This window comes from Myotis davidii, unplaced genomic scaffold, assembly GCF_000327345.1.
Source record: "Myotis davidii unplaced genomic scaffold, ASM32734v1 scaffold199, whole genome shotgun sequence".
Classification (NCBI taxonomy): domain Eukaryota; kingdom Metazoa; phylum Chordata; class Mammalia; order Chiroptera; family Vespertilionidae; genus Myotis; species Myotis davidii.
In genome coordinates, this window is record NW_006290680.1 from 4,017,848 (window position 1) to 4,028,850 (window position 11,003).

At 40.1% G+C, this 11,003-nt stretch overlaps 1 long non-coding RNA gene across 4 annotated transcripts in view; it reads right to left on the reverse strand.

The window, feature by feature from the left end:
* Positions 1-1,514: 1,514 nt before the first annotated feature.
* LOC102760247 overlaps positions 1,515-11,003 on the reverse strand; it is an 18,673-nt gene continuing 9,184 nt past the window's right edge. The window contains exons 3-5 of one of the 4 annotated variants that reach the window (XR_001513859.1): positions 10,453-10,658; positions 9,054-9,094; positions 1,515-1,963 (exon numbers count right to left, since the gene is read on the reverse strand). This is a non-coding gene — a long non-coding RNA (uncharacterized LOC102760247). Of the gene's footprint in view, positions 1,964-8,382; positions 9,095-10,452; positions 10,659-11,003 lie in introns of those variants that run through there. The other 3 variants (XR_001513858.1, XR_001513860.1, XR_435675.2) reach the window with 3 other exon arrangements.

The window sequence follows — 11,003 nt, forward strand, 5'->3', positions numbered from 1 at the left end:
TACTGCTATAGAGTTTCAGCTTTATAGAACTATTTGATTTTTTGAATTGTGTACCTTTTTAACTTTGATTAAAAAAAAAAAAAGTAAATTAAAAAGGTAAAGGGAATAATTGAATGCTATTTCAAACACTCTCAAGTGTACCTGGAAATAAGAGTCGAGGGACAGAAAGCCACAGAGGGAAAAAGCAGAGTTAAAGCTGGAGGAGAAATTCAGGATACAATCCTGTTTAAAATTCCTGCCAAACATCTCCCAGAAGCTTGTGTCACACTGAACAGAAACCTTGAAATCTTCTCCTGACCTAAAAGGCCCCTGGGGAACTAAATCTATTTGTCTCCCTGTTGGCCTCTCCTGTCTTTCTCCTTTTTGCTCACTCCACTTCAGCCACCCTGATCCTTTTACTATCCTTCAACTATGCCACATTCCTGCCCCAGGGCCTTTGCACTTGCTATTCCCTCAACCAGGAACACCCTTTCTCCAGATCTTCCCATAACTGATTTCTTCCCATAGTTTGGGTCTTAGCTCCAATGTTCCTCACTGAGAGTGGCCTTCCTTGACCACCTAAATCTAAGGCTGACCCACCTCCACCATCAGTATCAACCTTGTTATCCTCTACAGTGCTGGAGTCTCTGCTGCATTCCTTGGTCTGTTTATCATTTGTCTCCTCCACTACAGTGTAAGTTCCATTACAGCAGGGTATCTGGCTGTCTTGCTATATCCTCATCATGCAGAACAGTGCTTGGCACACAGTAGGCACTCCATAAATATTTGTGGAACGAGCAAATACAGATGGGGAGAGCCGAGTCAGTGTGCTGAGTGGCTAGATGGGCCAGTGGCATGGGGAGGAAGCTACAGCCTCTGCCTGGGCCCTGCCCTGGGTAAACAGGCCTCCCTCTGCCCAGACAGCCACTGTTTGAGAACTGTCTGCTGCCGGACTGGCCAAGCCTGGGCTGCCACACTGCCAAGGCCCCAGGATTCCCTGAGACAGGCAGCAGAGGCAGCCATACCTCAGAGAGAGCTTGTGAAGGAAAGGGTGAAAAAGTTATCCAAACAGGCATGAGGAAGAGCCCGGGAAGTGGTGAGACAGAGAGCAGTTGGCCCTTCCTGGAGAGAGGCCAGAGGAGCTGGAGGGAGGCCCTGGCACACCCAGTGGACAGTTTCCCAGCCAGGGCCTGGCGGCCAGGCTGGACCTTCAGGATCCAGTTCTGCCTGGCTCTGGTCTTGACTTACAGAGGGACATCAGGCACTTGCCACCTCCTGGCCTCAGTTTCTTCTCCTGTAAACCAAGGGACCCTGGGCAATCAGTAGTTTTAAAACTTAACACATTGCGGACCAGTAGTTTTATTGCTAGCTTTACCCAGTGACCAGATAAGTTTCTATTTGTGTGAGTACAAAAAACGCACACTTTAAAATTAAATACCCATGGCATTTTGAAGTTATTTATTACATGTTCTTACAAGCTAGTATCTTTTTAAAGTATGATACTTTGTAAAACACTGTGTAATATGAAGCAGGAATTCTCGTGATCCATCTGCAATGTGTTAAAAGTAAAATGAAAGTGGCATTCTTTCTTCAAACAAAATCTCAGTGGAAGCCAGTTCACAGGAATGAAACAATGGAGGTGTGGGGGTGGGGGGTGAGGGGTGGGGAGGGGTGGAGGTGCAGGATGCTGTCCACCCCATAGCCCCAGGCCCTTTGGAGGAGCCTCACCTTGAAAACCACCAGATGCCTTGGCCTCCAGGCTGGTTCTTCAGTGTGGTGAGGTGGTAGGGAGTGGAGCCAGAGGGGGCCATCTAGAGTCTTGTAATCAAACACAGACCTGGGTTCAAGCCCCGCAGTGTCATCTTAGGCAATTTACTCCACCTTTCTGAGCCTGGGCTTCCCCTGTCTAAATCTGGCGTCATCATAAACAGCATCTTCTTCACGGTGTCATATATTCAGCACAGAACCTGGGACCTAGTAAATTCTCAATAAGAATAGAGAAAAATCGATGTTGGTTATTAGCAGACGTAGCAGAAATTACCTCAAGACTAGTTCTTTGTCTTTGCTGTGAAGTTGGGAAAATATTTAACAACTCTGAATCTCAGTTTCCTCCTCTGTAAAGCATGGTCAAGGGTTTTTTGTTTGTTTTGTTTTTTGGTTTTTTTTAGAATAGTTTGTTGATTTTTGGAGAGAGAGGAAGGGAGAGGGAGAGAGAGAGAAAAACATCAATCAGCTGCTTCCTGCATGATCCCTGGTAGATCAAGCCTGCAACCCTGGCTGGTCCCTTTGACCGGGAATTGAACTGGTAACCTCCTGGTGCATGGGACAATGCTCAACCAACCGAGTCACACTGTCCAGGGCATGGTTAAGGTTTTGGAGACCAGAGGTTGAGATCCGGCCCACCCAGTTGTTTTTTTAATAAAATTTGAATTGACTAATAACTTTTAAAAATCCCAACTGCCAGCTTCTTTCCAAAAATTGGAAGTCTAGCAACACTGATTCCCCATACCTATGAGGCAGAAGTCCGCCAGAGCCAACTTAGACCTGGTGGACTTGCTCTAGTTTGCCACAGGCACCACCCTTCCTAGAATTCCTGCACTGAAGTTACATTAATGAGCAGAACATTGCATTTGCTATGCTGTTTATTTTTGTAGGAAAGTATGAAATGTGCTTATATGCCATCCCCTTGTTTCTGTTACCTACGTGGGCACTGAGGGCACTTGAGTGTGGAACCCCTGGCTGCTAAGACCAAGGGAAGCTCATTATTTGTGAGAGCAATCTATTTCATAGATGTACTATTTTTTAATGTGACTACTAGAACATTTAAAATTACATATGTGGCTCATATTATATTTCTGTTGGACAGTGCTGCCCTAGCCCCTCGGACTCTATAGCAGTGACCAAGTTCATTGCTAACGCATCCTGCCTCCATTTCCCATTCTCAACAGACCAGTCCCAGCCAAACTTCTTGGGCTGGTGTCCCTGGCTGGGTTTTTCCCCACCCCACATTTATCTCTTATGTCCCCACCCCGGCTGCCTGCCTGTCTGTCAGGAGGGCCCAGGCTTCAGAACTCCAGGCCTGTCTTCTAGAATCTCCACTTAGGAGATCTCACCTCTCAGCCCCCATCTTGCAGCCATTGTGCTTCCTTTATCAGACATTCAGGTAAGACAATAGTCTATGTGAAACTTAGATACATACCATTCTTGTGTCTGCAGCCTGCTGAATTTTCCCCAAGTCCAGTGGTTTGAGGGGTGGAGCTGGGGTGGGGAGAGGCTTATTTTTCCCCCTCTCCAGGGCAAGTCATAGTTTTTCTAGAGATAAGGTGGACTGAGTTTGGAGGAGGGACGCAGATCCTTCTTCAGTAATGGTGCTGACATGGAGGAGATCATGTCCACAGCTTCTTTGGGGAGAGGAGAGAATCCTGAAGGACTTAGGGAACCGGGAGTAAAGGAATGGCTCCAGGGATGAAGACGCCCTTCAAACGGGGAGGCTGTATATGGTAGTGGCTGAGTACATGTGTTGTAGAGTCAGGAAGACTTGGGTTAGAGTCACGCAAGCTGTCTGACCTTGCCCAGGACACTTTACCTCTCTGACCCTCGGTCTCCTCTTCTGTAAAATAAGGATAAGAATAGACCTAGCCTAGCACAGTGCTTTGTACATAAGTGCTCCATAAATGCTGGCTCTCATCATACCTTTGGAGAAAGGGCCACAGTGGCATGTACATTTAATTCTTTTTTTATTTTGCTTCTGTGCATTTTTTGCAATTCTTCTACCATGAACCTGCTTTTCGTTAAATAATAAAGAGTTGAGAGGGGAAGAATAAGTGGAAATGTCATCCTAACTTTGGGCTTCAAAGAGGGGTTTTAGAGCTGGAAACAGGTAAGAGATCTTAGAGTCTAAACTTCACACACCCATCTAATATCTTAATAAATTAAGGCCCCAAGAGGAAAGGTGATTTGGCCAAAGTCATCTAGCAAGTTCCTGGCAGAGCCAAAACTAGAATGGTGACTGTGAGGATTGGAAGGGAACTTGGAGGTCACAGGTCAGCCTTCCCCAAGGTGAGGCCACTCACACAAGAAGAATTCTACTGTCAGATGTTTGAAAAATGCTGGATCAAAGAAAACTATACATTTCATTACCAGAGAACTGCTCAGAGCCTTAACACAGGACAGTTACGTGGGCACTTTAAGAGAGGCCTCCAGTGTGCCCACATTAGTTCATCACAGAGACCTTTGAGAAACATTAGCACCCATTTAAGCTCTCCCTGCCCCCAAACAGAGAAGTGCTAGGCTTAGGTACATTGTTCAAATTTTTATTTTATTTTTTATTTTTGTTAATCCTCACCTGAGGATATTTTTTCCATTGCTTTTTAGAGTAGAAGGGATAGAGGGATGGGGAGAGAAAGAGAGACAGAGAGATTGAGAGAGATGTGAGAGACACATCAATTGGTTGTCTCCTGCACACACCCCACCAGGGCCAGAAATCGAACCCACAACCCTTTGGTGTGTGAGGTGACGTTCTAACCACTGAGATTACTAGCCAGAGCTAGATATTTAAAAATAACAAAACAACTTTATATGTTAAATAGTATGATTTTACAAATTATAGTTCCAAATTATCTATTACTGGTATATAGACAGTGAATTTTCTCTTTTTTTCCCAAAGTAAAAAAATATTAACAAATATAGAAAAGTATAGAGAATAATATTATGAACACCAATGTACCCATCTCTCAGTTTTGTCAATGCTACAGCATGACCATATTTTCATTGGGTTCATATTGTGTTTTAATGATAAATGAAACATTATATTTAGAGTTGAAGGCCCTGTGCCCTCCCTGATCCCATCACCCTGCTATTCTTCTGAGGTGACCACTGTCAACATTTGGTGTTTATCACTTCCAGACATGTTTCCATACTTTTACTATACATGGCTGCATAAGCAATATGTAATATTATTTCGCATATCTGGAAAATTTATTCAAATGGCATGTTGTACGTGTCCTTCAGCAACTTCCTTTTACTCACTCATATAGTAGATTTTTGGATCTCCCCATATTGATCCAATGTGTACGAGGATCCCAAGTATCTTTATTCTGGTTTTAAACAATGGAGTTTGTTGCCAATTTAAACAGTGCTCCGAAGAATGTTCTTATACTTGAGAGTTTCTCTAGGATAAGGTGCAGGAGTGAATTTCTGGACCTCAGGCATTGGGCATCTTCACTTGGATGAGATATTGGTAAATTGCTCACCACTGAGACTTCAGTTGGGAGAGGCTGTTGGGTATTTGTGTTTCCTCTGTGAGTCTGCTTGTTCATATCCTTTGCCCATTTTCCTACTGCATTATTTACCTTTCTTTTTTAGATCAATTTTAAGAAGTTATTTATTCTTGATACAAATTTTTTTTCATTTATATTTGTGGAAAATACCTTAGACAGTCTGTAGCTTACCTTTTCACTCTCTTTAGAGAATTTTTTGTTGTACAGAAGTTTACAACTGTAATACTGTAATGTAGTTATTCGGGCTAAGTGACAAATAAGATCACTAAATTTAATAATCATTTATATTATGGTTTGTACTTTTTGTATCTTGCCTAGAAAATCTTGTAGGGCTGAGATAATAAAGATATTATGCTAAATATTTTCTATAAATTTTATTTTTCATATTTAGATAGTTATTCCATAGGAATTGGCTTTTGTGTATGGTATGAATAGAGATGCCATTATATTTTTTTCATATGGATAGACAATTGGCCCAGGGCCATTTATTAAGTATGACATCCTTTCTTTTTTTTTTTTGTTCTTATTTTATTTTCATTTTTATTTTTTTCTTGACATCCTTTCCTGACTGATATGCAATGCCATTGCTTTTGTCTCCCATTTTCAAATATACGTAGATCTGTTTCTAGACAGTCTATATTGCCCCACTTATGTATCTCTAGTAGCACATTTAAAAAGAATTTTTTTAAAAAAACAAGTAAGTGAATTTATAATTATACCAAAATAAAAGGCTTAATTTTTTAAAACTTCAAAAAGAAACTGTTAAAATTATTAATATATTATATTTAACTCACTATATCTAAAATATTATCATTTTAACATCTGCTCAATAAAAAGAGATATTTTTCATTCTTTTTTTATACTAGGCCTTTATAATAAGATGTGTGTTTTGCACTGTCAGCACATCTCAGTTTGAAGTAGCCACAAATCAAATGTTCGGTGGTGTCATATGGCCAGTAGTTACCATATTGGACAGTGCAGTTCTAGCTTCACATATTGTAGAGCATGTCCTCCGCACAGCTGTTCTTTACCATCATCATGGCCATTCTCTTTGCTTATTCATACACATTTTAGGATGAGGTTGGACAGAGGAGAACCAGGGTTGGAGGCCAGTGGCATATTTGTCTCCTCCTCTGGATTTCAATAAAGTCGTCTACCCTTGTAATTTGCCAACTGGCTTTGTCTGCTTGGGAATATCATGGAATTTATTGATCAGTTTGGGAAGAATTGACATCTCTACATCGTGAATCCTTCTGCTATGAAAATAATACATTTATATAGATCTCCTTTTATGTTTTTCATAAAGTTTGGTCATCTTAATACATAAAGGTCTTTTGTTAGGTTATTTCCCAGATAAGTTATAATTCTTATTGCTGGTATGGTTTTTTAATTAACTCTTCTCATTTGTTGATGTTAGTGGATACTAACAAGTGCTTTTAATATATTGAAAATGTACTCAACAACCTGGCTAAATTATCTTATTAAATCTGTTTTTAATTTCTTATCTTATTGCATGGAGGGGGCCTCCAGTCAAATGTCAAATAGAAGCAGTAATAATGGGCTTAGTTTGTCTGTGAGTAGCTGAGACACAAAATAGCAAGAGCTTAAGACAGAAGATTATTCCTCAGTTATGTCAAAGTCCAGCGTAGGCAGACTGAGGTTCGTGTGGCTGCTCTTCCTCATAGCAGTCCTCAGGAACCCAGGCTCCTTCCAGCTACTATTTTTTCAACCCCATGAGGTTTTCATCCTCGTGGTCTAATATAGCTGCCAGAGCTCTAGCCATGTTACAGAAAGATGAACAAGGGACAAAGAAGAAAAGGGAGTAAAAGTCATGTTCCAGCTGTCTTTTAAGAAAAGTTCCTTGAAACTGCCAAACTATATTTGTGAATATGTTTTATTGGCCAGAACATACTCTCATCCCTGGTCTCACCTAGCTTCAAAGGAAGGCTTGAGATAAATCTTTTTAGAGGCATCCATATAGAAGAAACGGTGATTTTAATACAAGGAAGAGAGGAAGCTAGATAATATAGAACAACTCACAGTTCTGCCACAGTGAGCAACCTTATTCTTGAATCTAAAGGAATACTTCAAACTTTAGATTTTGGGTAGGTAATATTATTGAGTTTTTATAAGTTTCTTCTAAGTAAGCTAGAATTTTTGTTTTAAAATCATAATTAGTGCTGAATGGTTGTAACTGCTTTTTCTGTATCTACTGAGATAATCATTGTTTTTTCTCCTTCAGTTCCCTCATTTACTAATAGATTTTCTAATATTAAATCATTTTTGCATTTCTGGATTAAACCAAACTTGACCATGATGCAGTATAAATATTTTATGCATTACTGATATTTTAATTTTTTTATAAGATATGGTTAGCCATTTCAAGGGTACAATTCAGAGGCTTTAAGTACATTCATCATTATACAACCATCGCCACCATTCCTTCTCTTGAATTTTTAAAATCTTCCCATACTGAATCTCAGTATTCAGTAGAAATTACCTCTCCAGTCCTCCCTGCATCCAGCCCCTGGCAACCACCATTCTACTTTCTGTCTCTATAAATTAGACTACTCTAGGTACCTTATGTAAGTGGAATCATATAATATCCGCCCTTTTGTGAATAGTCTATTTCACTTAGCAGAAAGTTCTCAAGGTTCATCTATGTTGTAGCAATTATCAGAACTTCCTTTCTTTTCCAAGGCTGAATAATATTCCAGTGTATATTTATACCACATTTTGTTTTTCTGATCATGTGTCAATTGACACTTGGCTTGCTTCTAACTTTTGGCTCTTGTGAATAATGTTGCTATGAAAGAACATGTAAAAAATATGTATTCCAGACCCTGCTTTCAATTCTTTTGGGTATATACCGAGAAGTAGAATTGCTGGATCATATGTTAATTATATTTTTAAGGAACTGACGAACTATTTTCCATTTTAATTCTCACAACAGTGCAAATCAGTTTCAATTTCTCAACATCCTTGCCACCACTTGTTTTTTTTTCTTATTTAAAAAATATTCATCTTAATGAATGTGATGTGGTAATTCATTGTGGTTTTGACTTGCATTTCTTAGTGATTAGTGACATTGAGCATCTTTTTATGTTCGTCCTAGTCATTTGTATATTTTCCTTGAGGAAATCTCTATTCAAGCCCTTAGCTGAGTTTAAAATTGTTTTTTTTTGTTGTTGTTTCTGAGTTATAGGAGCTTTTATATATTCTGGATATTAACCCCTTATCACATATATTATTTGCAAATATCTTCTCCCATTCCACAGTTGCCCTTTCACTCTGTTGATAATATACTTTGGTGCCCAAAAGTTTTACATTTATATGTACTTAGTGTATCTATTTTTTTCTTTTGTTGCCTGTGCTTTTGGTGTCATATCCAAGAAATTATTGCCAAATCCATTGTCATGAATATTTCCCCCTATGTCTTCTTCTAAGAATTTTATAGTTTTAGCTCTTACGTTTAGGTCTTTATTCCATTTTGCATTAATGTTTGTATATGATATAAACAAAGAATCCAACTTCATTCTTTTGCCTGTGGATAAGCCAGTTTTTCCAACATGAATTTGGTTCTGACGGTATTTTATTTAAGACGTTTGCCCCTGGGAGATACTACTTTGATTCAACCTCTGGTCCTTTGCCGGAATCTTGTCACCATCCTCCCTGACGTTTAGCTTGGGCTTGATACTCCCAATGACAGTACGCTCACTACTTAAAAAAGTAGCTTTTCCCCTAGTAAGAACCATTGTATCTGGTAGAAAAATGGTCTCCATTTTGAGCACAAACCTTGTAGCATCCATTCGTTGGTCCTGGTTTGTCTTCTGGGGCTGTAAGAATAGGTCAGCATTCTTTTAAAGGAAAGTAGTTTGATTTCAGTAAATAACACAACTACATGGTGGGCAGCTGCGTGCCGAGTTTCTAAAGTTCATCACATTTACTCCACAAAGCAATCTATAAAGAGGTCCTATTATTAATTCCTATTTTGCAGATGGAGCGAATAAGTCTTGAAGAGTAATAATTTTCACAAGGTCAAACAGTTATGTAAATGGTACCACTGAAGTTTCAAAGGCAGTGGCCTTGACCTCTCTACACACTGCCCCTCTCCTCTTCTCCAACAGACAGCTTAGAACTCTATTGGATCTTCAATTATTCTCGCCCTGTCCCATCCTAGGAAGATTTTACGTGTTCCAATTAAAATTGACATCAAGCACAGTTGTTCTCGTATGGTGCTTTAAGGGTAGAGAACAGAGGGCCCCTTAGCTCCTTTGGCCTGAGCACCACGTCCCACTAATGGCACATGGGATCGGGTTAGCAGTTTGGGCAGCTGCCACCAATGAAAACCTCTAGAACTTTATCATGTCTCCTGCTGCTAAAGCAACTCTCCCCATCCACACTGTCCAGGTGATTTATTTCTAATCAATGTGAAGGACTTTTCTTTCCTCTTCACTGAATTCAAACATCTCTCCAAGTCCATCTGGATCTTGATCCTGCCATTATTTTATAACTAACATCTGTATAATATTCACTACGTGTCAGCACAGACCTTTCTGTATATTAACACGAATAATCCCCACAACCCAATGACATCCACACCATCATCCCTATTTTACAAAGTAACAGAGCAGTTAAGTAACTCACCCATGTCACAGAGCTAGTCCATGGCAGAACCAGAATTCAAGCCCAGAAAGTCAGGTTCCAGAATTTGTGCTCTCACCTCTATACTGTGTTGCCTCCAAACATCTGACAATCTCAGCCACTTTTCTGGAGCCCAAAAGATTGACACACACTTAGGGACCTCCATTTTTTTTTTTTTTTTTTGAACAAAGAGAGGACAGATCAAGGACCCAGAGGCTTTGAAAGATAACAATATTAAGTCAGGATATAATATAACAGTTTATTTCACTCTGTTTATTTCCCCTTTGGTTTCTACTTATGATACTGGTGTTTCATTTGGTAGTAATAACATTTCCTTCTAAAATAAATCTAAGTTAAAATAAGTGAGTTGATGTTAAGAAGTGTTAATAGTGTAAGTGGTTTTCAGATATGACAAATTGTAATGGTCATAGGAATATCAGTGAAGCTTTGGAAAGAACGTGTTCAGTAAAGATAGGTGAGATGTTGCCACAATGACCAAAATAAGCACATGCCTCCGTGCTAACACAGCAGCTATTTATTGCTCACTTACGGTACATATCTGGCATGGGCTGGCAGGGGCTCTTCTCTTCCTGTGACTCCGTATCTGTCTGTGCTTCCACAACGACCTAAGTACTGGCTCTTAAACCTGCTCAGGTGTGACACAGATGGTTTCTGTGCACACTTCATTGGCCAGGACAAGTCACATGGTCACATCCAACTTCGAAGGAGGCACGAAAGTGTAATCCTGCCATGTGCCTGAAAGGAGAGAAGTGGAACTGAGAACAGCCTGAAAGGTGGGTCTAGAAAGGTAGGCCAAGTCATGACTCATTGGATTGTTCTGTCCCAGCACCTGTTCCCAGAGACACCCCATCTGTGAAGCTGACACTTCTCCCAGGCAGCGCCTCAGGATTCCTTTGATTTCATAAATGGGTTCAGCTGAGCTCTGTGGCCAGTTTTTGTTTCTTCCCTGAAGGTAAATGAGGCAGTTCGGGCTTTGGCTGAGCTAGGATTTGGTTCTGTCACTATTTTGAAGAGATGGCCAAGGATGGGTAATTGGAAAGGAGAGAAATTCAAGGTTGTGTGTGTGTGTGTGTGTGTGTG